The 12841-nt window shown below is 37.7% G+C and overlaps 2 pseudogenes across 1 annotated transcript; both read left to right on the forward strand.

The window, feature by feature from the left end:
* The first annotated feature begins 227 nt into the window (after positions 1 to 227).
* LOC112616275 lies at positions 228 to 1509 on the forward strand (annotated as a pseudogene).
* Positions 1510 to 5275: 3766 nt separating this feature from the next.
* LOC112616276 lies at positions 5276 to 6809 on the forward strand (annotated as a pseudogene). The gene has a single exon (XR_003117606.1). The product of XR_003117606.1 is annotated as an ATP synthase subunit beta, mitochondrial pseudogene (transcript).
* Positions 6810 to 12841: the final 6032 nt, after the last annotated feature.

The following is a 12841-nucleotide window of genomic DNA, read 5'->3' on the forward strand; positions in this document are numbered from 1 at the left end:
AGAAGTAATGAAATTGGAGTCATATGTCAAATATATATTAGAAGAGGAAATTAGTAGCACTGATGAGAATCAAATCAATAACTCAATCCCATTAACAATAGCTGCAAAAAAAAAGAAAAACCCTAGGAATATACTTTATCATTAAGTGAAAGATCTCTACAAGGAGAACTACAAAACACTGATGAAAGAAATCATAGATGACTCTACTGGCGGGATTTGACAGTATGATGTCTCACAGAAAGTTCTCTGTTCCCAGACGTGGGTCCCTCGGCTTCCTGCCTTGGAAGTGCAGCAGCAGGCACCATGGGAAGGTGAATTGCTTCCTTAAGATGACCCTTCCAAGTCGGTCCACCTCACAGCCTTCCTGGGATACAAGGCTGGCATGACCTGCCTCATGTGGGAAGTCGACAGGCCAGAATCCAAGGTGAACAAGATGGAGGTGGTAGAGGCTGTGTCCATTGTGAAGACATCACCCATGGTGGTTGTGGGCAATGTGGGTGACAGGGAAACCCCTTGAGGCTTCCAGAACTTCAAGACCATTTTTGCTGAGCACATCAGTAATGAGTGCAAAGGGCTATAAGGACTGGCATAAATCTAAGAAGAAGGCCTTTCTCAAGTACTGCAAGAAATGGCAGTATGAGGATGGCAAGAAGCAGCTGGAGAAGGACTTCAGCAGCATGAAGAAGTACTGCCAAGTCATCCACGTCATTGCCCACACCCAGAGGCACCCACTTCCTCTGTGCCAGAAGGCCCACCTGATGGAGATCCAAGTGAACCGAGGCACCATGGCCAAGAAGCTGGACTGAGCCCGAGAGAGGCTCGAGCAGCAGGTACCTGTGAACCAAGTGTTTGGACAGGATGAGATAATCGACATCATTGGGGTGACCACAGGCAAAGGTTACAAAGGAGTCACCAGTCATTGGCACAGCAAGAGGCTGCCCCTCAAGACCCCCTGAGGCCTGTGCAAGGTGATCTGCATTAGAGCATGGCATCATGCTCATGCAGCCTTCCCTGTGGCATGCACTGGACAGAAAGGCTACCATTACTGCACTGAGATCAACAAGAAGATCTATAAAATTGGCCAGGGCTACCTTATCAATGACATCAAACTGATCAAGGACAAGGTCTCCACTGACTATGACCTGTCTGACAAAAGCATCAACCCCCTGGGTGGCTTTGTCCACTATGGTGAAGCGACCAATAACTTTTGTCATGCTGAAAGGCTGTTTGGTGGGAACCAAGAAGTGAGTGCTCACCCTCCACAAGTCCTTGCTGGTGCAGACCAAACAGCGGGCCCTGGAGAAGACTGACCTTAAATTCATTGACACCACCTTCGAGTTTGGCCATGGGCAGTTCCAGATCAAAGAGGAGAAGAAAGTATTCACGGGACCACTCAAGAAAAACCAAATTGCAAAGGAAGAAGCTTATTTAGTGCCAGGAACAGATTTTGCAGCTGGTGGGGTCTCAATAAAAGTTATTTTCCACCGGCAACAAAAAAAGAAATCATAGATGACACAAACAAATAGAAAAACATCCACTGCTCATGGACTGCAAGAATCAATATTGGGAAAATGACCATACTATGCTAAACAATGTACAGACTTAATGCAATTCTTATGTAAATGCCAACATCATTGTTCAGAGAATTAGAAAAAAAACAATCCTAAAATTTATATGAATCCATAAAAGGAGCCTGAATTGCCAAACTAATTCTAAGCAAAAAGAACAAATCTAGAAGCATCACATTACCCAACTTCAAATCATACTACAAGGATATAGTAACCAAAATAGCATGGTACTGTGATAAATGTAGACCCATAGACCAACAGAATAGAATAGAGAACCTAGATATAAAACCAAATACCTACAACCAGCTTGTCCTTGATAAAGTAGACAAAAATATACACTGCAGAATGGACACTTGATTCAGTGTCCTTGGGTAGTCATGAATAGGAGAATAAAACTGGATTCTGACCTCTCAGCACATAAAAAAATTAACTCAAGATAGATTAAAGACTTAAATCTAATACCTGAAACCATAAAAATTCCCAAAGTAAACCTAGTAAAAACCCTTCTGGACATTTGCCTAGGCAACGAATTTATGAGTAAGACCTCAAAAGCAAATGCAACAAAACAAAATTAAATAAACGATACCCAATTAAACTGGAAGCTTCTGCACAGCAAAAGAAGTGACCAACAGGGTAAATGGGCAACCTACAGAATGGGAGAAAATATTTGTAAACTGTGCATCTGACCAATGACTAATATGCAGATATGCAGAATCCATAAGGAACTCAAACAAATCAGTAAGAAAGAAAACCCCAAATAACCCCATTAAAAAGTGGGCAAACAACATGAACAGAAATTTCTCTAAGAAGATATGCAAATTGCCAACAGGTGTATTAAAAAAATACTCAATATCACTAATCATCAGGGAAATGCAAATTAAAACCACAATGAGATACCATCTTACTCTTGCAAAAATGGCCATTATTAGAAAGTCAAAAAACAACACATGTTGGCATGGATGTAGTATAAAGGGGACATATGTGCAGTGCTAATGGAAATGTAAAGTAGTATTTACAACCTCTGTGGAAAACAGGATGGTGATTTCTCAAAGAACTAAAAAGAGACCCGTCATTCAATCCAGCAATCCCACTACTGGTTATCTACCCGAAGGAAAATAAGTCATTGTGTAAAAAAGACACCTGCACATGTGTACTTATTGCAGCACAATTTACAATTGCAAAGGTATAGAATCAACCTAATGCCCATCAAGAAAATGTTCCACACACACCATGGAAGACTACTCAGCCATTATAAAGAATGCAATCATCTCTTTTGCAGCAACTTGGATGGAACTGGAGGCCATTATCCTATGTGATGTAACTCAGGAACAGAAAACCAAATATGGCATTTTCTCACTTTTAAGTAGGAGCTAAGTTATGGGTATGCAAAGGCATAGAGAGTGGTAATATGAACATTGGAGACTGAGAAGTTGGGAGGGTAGAAGGAGGGAAAGGAATAGAAAACTACTTTTACAATGTACACTACTAGGCTGACAGGTGCCCTAAAATCCCAGACTTCATCACTATATAATTCATCCATGTAACTAGAAACCAGTTATACCCCAAAAGCTACTGAAATAAAACAATATATGTAAACTAAAATAAATTTAAAACTTCTCTATGAAAGACACCACCAAGAGGATGAGCAGACATGCCACAGACTATGAGAAAATGTTTGCAAAATACATATCTAATAAAAGACTATTATCTAAAATGTACAGTTAACTCTTATAACTTACAAATAAGAAAGTAAAAAATCAGATTTAAAAATCATCAAATAATTATCCTAATCAAATTGATGCAGGAACAGAAAACCAAATACTACATGTTCTCACTTATAAGTGAGAGCTAAACACTGGGTACTCATGGACATAAAGGTGTCAACACTGGACTGGACTATACACTAGACACTAGACTGACTATTGGAGAAACAAGTAAAGAAAGTGAGGGGCATGAGGACTGAAAAACTAACTCTTGGGTACTATTCTCACTACCTGGGTGACATGATCATTTGTATCCCAAACCTCAGCATCATTCAACATACCCATGTAACAAACCTGCACATGTACACCCTGAATTTAAAACAAAAGCTGAAATTATTTTACACATTTTAAACCCTGTGTTTCAACGGAGATTAAATTAATTAATATAATACGGGAACAAAATTAAATTACTATAATACAAAAATATTTTAAAATGGGCAAAAGACAAGAACAGATATTTCACCAAAGAAGATATACAGATGGCAAATAAGCATGTAAAAAAAAAAGGTTCAACATCATGTGCCATTAGGAAAATTCAAATTAAAACAACAATGGGATACCACTACACATCCCTTGGAATGACCAAAATCCAGAACAGTGACAGCACCAAATGCTGACAGGTATGTGGAGCAATGGAAACTCTCATTCATTGCTGGTAGTAATGCGAAGTAGTATAGCTACCTTAGAAGACAGTTTGGCAGTTCTTAAAACACTAAACATACTCTTACCATGTGATTTGGCAATTGCCGTCCTTGGTATTTACTTAGATGAGTTTAAAACTCATGTCTACAAAAAACCCTGCACACAGATGTTTATAACAGCTTTATTCATAATTGACAAAACTTGGAAAAAGCCAAGATGTCCTTCAGCAAAACTGTGGTATATCCAGACAATGGAATATACTCAACAATTAAAAAAAGAGCCATCAAGCTATGAAAAGGCCTGAAGAAACTTCAAATGCATATTTCTAAGTGAAAGAAGCATATATAAAAAGGTTGAATACTGTATGATTCCAACAGATGACATGCTGGAAAAGGCAAAACTACGGAGACAATAAAAAGATAGTGATTACCAGGTGTCGGGGGTGAGAAACGGATGTATAGTCAAAGCTCAGAGGATTTCTAGGTCAGCGAAATTATTCCATATACTACAATGGTAGATGCATATCAGTATATATTTATCCAAACCTAGAGAATGTATAATACCAAGTCTGAACTCTAATGTAAGCCATGACTTTCGGAGACAATGTTATCAGTGTAGGTTCACCATTTGTAGAAAATGTATTACTCTGGTGTGGGATGTTGACTGTGGAGGAGTCTGTGCATGGAAGGGAACTCTATAATTTCTGCTCAAGTTTGAACCTAAAATGTCTCTAAAAAGTAAAGTCTGTTTTAAATAATTGCTCATATATCATGCAGCTATTTACTGAGTATCTGGTGTAACATGATATCATAAAGCTCTTCAGTAGGCTTCTTCTCTATATTCGACTTCAATTATAAGAAAGAATTACCGAATCCGTATTCTAAAGATCAATAACAGCAAATAAGGAAACAAATAACAAAAGGTTTATAAAAATCCATAAATATTTGCAGCAAAATCATAAATTGAAATGGACAGAGAAATTAGTCGGTTTATTTTTAAAACAAATTTAATTAGAAATGTCTGAAAAACATTTCTGACCACTTCTTCTTTTACCCATCATAAGTTAATGCCAAGCTCTTAACCACCTCTAGTTTTTACATGCTCAAAATACATATTTCTTCAAAGCATTTACATTGAAAAATTGAATACATACTACATGGCTTAGCTAAAGAAATGTAAGTAAATTTAGAAAGAGTTGTTTTGATCACATTTTAGAGATTTTCTGCAGGAAAAAAAAAAGTAGTTTCTACAAAAGTAATACCTTTCAAAATTGAAAGTGCTAGACTCCACCCGGACTCTACCATGTTGAGTCGTGTTGGTCCTGTGGCTGCTGCCTCAGTCTCTAGGGCCTTGCAGGGACTCAGTCCTTCAGCATCGCTATCCATAGCTCAACTCTTACTGCAGGCCATTCCCACAGCAGTCCATCCTGCCAGGGACAATGCATCACAAGCATCTCCTTTGTTGAAGGCAGACGCTCTCACCGGGAGCATCATGGCACTCATTAATGCAGTGGTGGATGTCCAGTTTGATGGGATACCCTAAATTCCCTGGAAGTGCAAGGCAGGAAGACCAGGCTGATTTTGGAGGTGGCCCAGCATTTGGGTGAGAGCACAGTAAGGACCACTGCTGTGGGTGGTACAGAAGGCTTGGTTAGAGGCCAGAAAGTCCTGGATTCTGGTGCATCAATCAAAATTCCTGTTGGTCCTGAGACTTTGGGCAGAATCATGAATGTCATTAAGGAGCCTGATGAAAGAGGTCCCATCAAAACCACACAGTTTGCTCCCGTTCATGCTGAGGCTCCTGAGTTCATGGAAATGAGTGTTGAGCAGGAAATTCTGGTGACTGATATCAAGGTCACCAGATCTGCTAGCTCCCTATGCCAAGGTTGGCAAAATTTAACTTTTTGGTGGTGCTGGAGTTGGCAAGACTGTAGTGATCATGGAGTTAGTAGGCAATGTCGCCAAAGCCCATGGTGGTTACTCGGTGTTTGCTGGTGTTGGTGACAGGACCCGTGAGGGCAATGATTTATTCTGTGATCTGATGTTATCAGCTTAAAACATGCCACCTCCAAGGTAGTGCTGGTATACGTCAAATGATTGAACCACCTGGTGCTCGTGCCCAGGTAACTCTGACTGGACTGATTGTGGTTGAATACTTCACAGATCAAGAAGGTCAAGATATATTGCTATTTATTGATAAAATCTGTTGCCTCATCCAGGCTCGTGCAGAGGTGTCTGCCTTATCAGGCGGAATCCATTCTGCTGTGGGCTATCAGCCTACCCTGACCACTGACATGAGTACTATGCAGGAAATAATTACCACCACCAAGAAGGGATCTATCACCTCTGTACAGGCTATCTATGTGCCTGCTGATGACCTGACTGACCCTGCCTCTGCTACTACTTTTGCTCATTTGGATGTGCTGTCCCATGTCATTGCTGAACTGGGCATCTGTCCAGCTGTGGATCCTCTAGATTCCACCTCTTGTATCATAGATCCCAACATTGTTGGCGATGAGCATTATGATGTGGCCCATGGGGTGCAAAAGATCCTGCAGGACTACAAATCCCTCCAAGGCCTCATTGCCATCCTGGGTATGGATGAACTTTCTCAGGATGACAAATTGACCATGTCCTGTGCACAGAAAATACAATGTTACTTGTCTCAGCCATTCCAGGTTGTTGAGGTCTTTACAGGTCATATGAGGAAGCTGGTACCCCTGAAGGATACCATCAAAGGATTCTAGCAGATTTTGCCAGGTGAATATGACCATCTCCCAGAACAGATCTTCTATAGGCTAGGACTCATTGAAGAAGCTGTGGCAAAAGCTAGCTGAAGGCCATTCATTGTGAGGGGTCCTTGTCCTCTGTACTGTCCGTCTCCTTGCCCCTAATCCAAAAAGCTTCAGTTTTCTGTGTAGGCCACACAAGAAACTTGATTGAAGATGTCTTCTGAAAATTATTTAAGGTTTCCAATAAAATGTACACCCCTCAAAAAATGAAAATGCTATTAATAACTTTCAGTTTCCAAATTAGAACTAATTTTTATTCCATCTGCTTTTTTCCAACTTTTATTTTAGGTTCAGTATGTACATGTGCAGGTTTGTTACATGACTAAATTGCATGTCACTGAGGTTTGGCATACAAAAGATCCCGTCACCCAGGTAGTGAGCATGGTGTCTAATAGGTAGTTTTTCAAACCTCTTCTCCATCCCACCCTTCCCCCTCTAGTAATCCCCAGTGTCTGTTGTTCTATCTTTATGTCCATGTGCACTCAATGTTTAGCTCCCACTTACAAGTGAGAACATTCAGTATTTAGCCTTCTGTTTCTGCATTAATTTGCTTAGGATAATTGCCTGCAGCTGCATCCATGTTGCTGAAAGGACATGATTTGATTATTTCTTAAGACTGTGTAGTAATCCATGGTGTATATATACCACATTTTCTTTATCCACTTCACTGTTGATTGGCACCTAGGTTCATTCCATGTCTTTGCTATTGTGAATAATGCTGTGATGAACATACAAGTTCATGTGTCTTTTTGGTAGAATGATTTATTTTAGGGAGGTTATATACCAGTAATGGAACTGCTGGGTTAAATAGTAATTCTAAGTTCTTTGAGAAATCTCCAAACTGCTTTTCTCAGTGGCTGAACTAATTTATATTCCCACAGTGTATAAGCAGTCCTTTTCCTCCACAACCTTGCAAAAATCTGTTATTTTTGTCTTTTTAATAATAACCATTCTAACCAATGAATCTCACCGGTTTTGAGTGTGATTTTGATTTACATTACTCTAATAATTAGTGATGCTGAGCATTTTTTTCATATATTTGTTTGCCACATGGATGTCTCCTTTTGAGAAAGGTTTGTTCATGACCTTTGCCCACTTTTAATGGGGTTATTTGTTTTTTACTTGTTGAATTCAACATTTATGCTCCTTATACATTCTGGATAGTAGGCCTTTCTTGGATGCATAGTTTGAAAATATTTTCTCCCATTCTGTAGGTTGTCTGTTTAATCTATTAATAGTTTCTTTTGCTGTACAGAAGCTCCTTAGTTTAATTCGGTCCCACTTGTCAATTTTTGTTTTTATTGCAATTGCTTTTGGACACTTAGTAAAAGTTTTTGCCCAGGCTGATGTCCAGAATGGTATTTCCTAGGTTTTCTTCTAGGGTTTCTACAGTTTTAGGTCTTACATTTCAGTCTTTAATTCATCTTGAGTTAAGTTTTGTATATGGTGCAAGGTAGGGGTCCAGTTTTGATCTTCTGCATATGGCTAGCCTGTTATTCCAGCACCATTTATTGAATAGGTAGTCCTTTCCACATTGCTTACTAGTGTTGAAGATCAGATGTTTGTAGGTGTGCAGCTTTATTTCTGGGTTCTATATCCTGTTCCATTGGTCTATATGTCTGTTTTTGTACGTATACCATGCTTTTAGGGAAAATGTCATTTATTTCTCACAAGTGCTATGAGGTAGGTACTACAACTATCCCCATTATATAGATGTGGAAACTGTAGCATAGAAGACATAGAAGAGATTAAATAGCTTGCCCAAATCCATGCAGTTCTTAAATGACTAGAATTCAGAACTGAGGACTGTCTGATTCCAGAGCCTGAGCATGCTATACAACCACAAAAACTATTAAGAATCCACATTTTTTGAGATTAGAGAACAAAGGCTCAAAATCATAACAAACTTATATTGAAGAAACAGCTAGATGAGAAAAAGCCAAAATTAGTGCAGTCTAAATTATATAGCGTTGAAAAAAGAAATGAGATTGAATTATGTACTGCAATGTTATTTACATTATCAACTACCACTAAAAATAAACCTATTCTTAAAACTGTTTTAGCACACCTCTTGTCCTAAATCCCAAATCTATGAAGTCTTTCTATCTAAACTGAGCACACCAATAAAGCAGATCACGAGAGCAAGCATCATACATTGCTGGAGGAAATCCAACCATGAAGATCACAAGAAGAAATGTTGGAATATGTTAGTGATATTTTATTACTGCTCAGACAGCAGTAGAAATATATTAATGTAAAAGTGGTTCCCATACATTATTTTCTTTAGGAAATACAATAGTAACTATCTCAATGGGTTTTTAATGAAAAATTAACTAGGTTTTTGTTTGTTTGTTTGTTTGTTTTTGAGACAGGGTCTTAGGTAGGAGTGCAGTGGTGTGATCATGGCTCACTGCAGCCCAGATCTCCCAAGCTAAAGCCATCCTTCCACCTCAGCCTCCCAAGTAGATAGGACTATTGGCGCATGCCACCACACAGAGCTAACCAGCTAACTTTTATTTTTTGTAGAGACAGGGTCTCACTCTGTTGCCCAAGCTGGTCTCAAACTCCTGGGCTCGGTGATCCACCCACCTCAGCCTCCCAAAGTGCTGGGATTACAGGTGTGAGCCACCATGCCTGACCTAATAGCTTTTTACAAGTATATAAGTAATACACATTCCGAGTAAAAGAAAATTTGAAAAATACACAGATGTGCTAAAACATTTTAAAAACTGGAGTTTTTTGTTTTGTTTTGTTTTTTTGTTTTGTTTTGTTTTGTTTTTTGCCTCTGGTCCAATTTCCACTCCAAACACTTCTGTTAATAAAGGTCATCTTTCAAAATTTATTCCTCTTGTGTACTACACATATACACCAGGAGAAATGAAAACACATACATATACTCTCAGATATTTTTCACACAAATAGGAATGTAGTATGTACTCTGTTTTGCAAATTGTTTTTTAATCTTATTGAAGTGTTACATAAATGAGCCAAAAATAGCCTATGTGTATTGGTCCCTTGGTTAATTATTTCTTCCCTACAGGCTGAGACCCATTAGCTTAAGTCTGCTGGTAGTAAAATACAATTTTTACATGTCCAATTGTTTTAAAAATAGCCTAAACAAGCATATTTTTGCCATTTAGAGACCATCTGCTATGCATACCTCAAAAAAACCTCACCCCACATCTGCTGGCCATCAATAAAATAGAGTCCTGTGATTGTAAAACCCCAAGCTGCTACAGCCCAGGTTGCATTGTATCACTCATATAAAATTAACATGTTTGTTGCAAAATAATTCCCAATTTTGTTTATGAAAATTTTCCATACATAAGTTTCAATATTGTGTGTAATCAAATTTATCAGTCTTTCCCTGTATGAATACTGAGTTACATGTCAATACTACAAAACACTTTGTCATATTTTCATGTACTATTTTGGCATCTTTACTTTCTACTTTTGCATCTTGTGTCCATATAGAATTTACTGTAGTATAATAATTTTAAAAGGGATCCTTTTTTATATTTTGCAAAAGACTGGGCCATGATCCCGTATTTCATAATAAAGAATATCTTTGACTCAATCCCACAGATTTTAAATACCAATTTTATTATAACATATACAAATTCCCATTTTTAGACATATTTTCAAGATTCCTTCACCCTTTGCATTTATCTGTGTGCATTTCTGAACCAGTACTAAGCTGTGTGAATTAGTGTAGAGACACTGTAATATTAAACCTAGAACAATGCCTGGTACACACATAATTAGCAGCCAAAACAGTTTGTCAATGAATAAATGAGCCCTTCTAAGCAAAGTCATTTACTCTTAGAGTAGAATAGAATGGTGAATAACAAAGCTTTCAAACCAGATCTAAATTTTGGTTGCACCAGCTAAGTGATTTTAAGTATGCCATATATTTTTCTTATCTATGAAATGTAGATAAGCTTCACAGCATTCCTTGGATTTAGGGAGGATGAAATATAAGTGAACATAGCACAACGAAAGTGTCATTAATTAATCTCTCCTCAATGGGTACAATATACAGTTAGATAGAAGAAATAAGACCTAGTGTTTGATAGATCAGTAGGTTGAATGTAGTTAATAGTAATCTATTGTGTATTTCAAAATAGCTGGAAAAGAATAATTCAAATGTTGCCAGCATAAAGAAAAAAATAAATATTTAAGATGACGAATATCCCCAATACTTTTGTTTTTTACATATTACATGAATGTATCAAATTATTGCCTGTATCCCAAAGTATGTACATCTATTATGTTACATATCAATAAAAATAATAACAAAGTGTCATTAATATTTTCTCCATCTTTCGAAACAGTGACTTCAGGGGCAAGAAAATGATATTTTAAGGGCACCAGGTTAATTTAGAGCAATGGTATGCCAATTGAATGTCTGTATTTGAAATGTAATTACTTTGTTTTGGTTAAGGTACAATCCTATAAAAAATAAGTTCTTTTTTTCCCACTAAGCCTTAAAAACTAGGCTGGGTAAAATATTGACGAAATGTCTTTCTAATCATAGTAAGGAGGATACTTACCTAAATAGTACAAACTCTTCCTTCATCAGTTAGAGTCTTAATAAGAGGAGAATGGGGACCACATGTTACAGGTATAACACAATGCACACATGCAAGCAAATGCAAATTTACCTTCTGATTCTTTCCTTTTACTGACATATGTGCTTCCTTCTATAGTTTCTTCTTGTCCAAATGGTTCAATCTTTGTTTATGATTTTGGAACAATTTGTCAGGTAGGAGAGGGTGAGGTGGGTGCAATGTGAAAAAATAGAGTATAATTACTCAGAAAGGCAACATCAGGAAAAAATAAAGTGGAGATAAATAAATTTGAATTAGTCAAGTGAGATTATTCAACATATTCTACACAAGTCCTGTAAAGTACTCTAACAAGCTTATTTCCATAGAAAATAACCCCCATGAGACATCCAAATGCAATAGCCACAAACACAAAGTCATTTTTAATTCATTTTTATCTCATTGCAAGTTTATTAAAACTGCAAACAATAAATTTAGCATTTATAAGGTTAACATTATAGTTCCCATGAGAAATCTTGGCTGGAATGCCAGAGGAGAGTAAGAGGCTGCATCAGAAACAGCAGCCAAATTTAAGAAAAGGCTGAAGTGTCCCCTTTATTTCCCCTCTGGTTTATCCAAAGCTTTGCTCCAGTCAAGGGATCTGATTTATTTTTTCCCTTCCACTTAGAAAAGAGCAACATCAACTTTTAACATTTTTGGCCTACTTAAAAGTCACCTTTAGATATGTTTGTGATCTTTCTCCTTCTCCCTGGAGAAGAGAAAACAAAAACAAAGACAAAGGCATTCTCCAGCTATGCTTTTTCCCCTCACTTCATCAAGCATGGCCAATAGCAGCCAAGAGATCCAGTGAGTGAACTCTACTGGAGTTGGATGCATTATGGTTACATATCCTAGGTGGCTTCACCTCTCATAACAGACAAGCAGCTGACTGGCTACTTCATATGAAGTCATGGGTAACCCAATAGTCACACAGGTATCAGAGATTCATCCTTCTTCAATCATTCATCCTTCCTTTACCCAAACAATGCTCTTGGTATGTTTTAGAGTTTTGGGTTGCACTAGAAAATTTCAGCCCCTGTCACCACTGTGTCAGGAATCTCTGAAGCTACACCCAATTTCGATGATTGCTGATGATTACCAAGGAGGGCTCACAGAATTCACCATATAGTCACACACATATTAATAGCTTATATCTATTACAGTAAGAAGATACAAATGAAAATCAGCGAAGTGAAAAGGTAAACAGAGCAAAGTCCAGAGAAAACTAACACAAGTTTCCAAGAGTCTTCTCTCAGTAAAGTCTCCAGAAAACAAAATATGACAGCACATATTCATGGATTAACAGACTCAACACAGTTAAGATGTCAATTGTTCCCAAACTGATCTATAAAGAAGTGAAAACTTATGATTACACAACAACCCATATACAAATGTTTATGACAGCTCTATTTATAATCACAAAGAATGAGAAATAATCCAAATATCCTTGGGTGAATGGATAACCAAGGT

This window comes from Theropithecus gelada, chromosome X (genome assembly GCF_003255815.1).
Source record: "Theropithecus gelada isolate Dixy chromosome X, Tgel_1.0, whole genome shotgun sequence".
Taxonomy (NCBI): domain Eukaryota; kingdom Metazoa; phylum Chordata; class Mammalia; order Primates; family Cercopithecidae; genus Theropithecus; species Theropithecus gelada.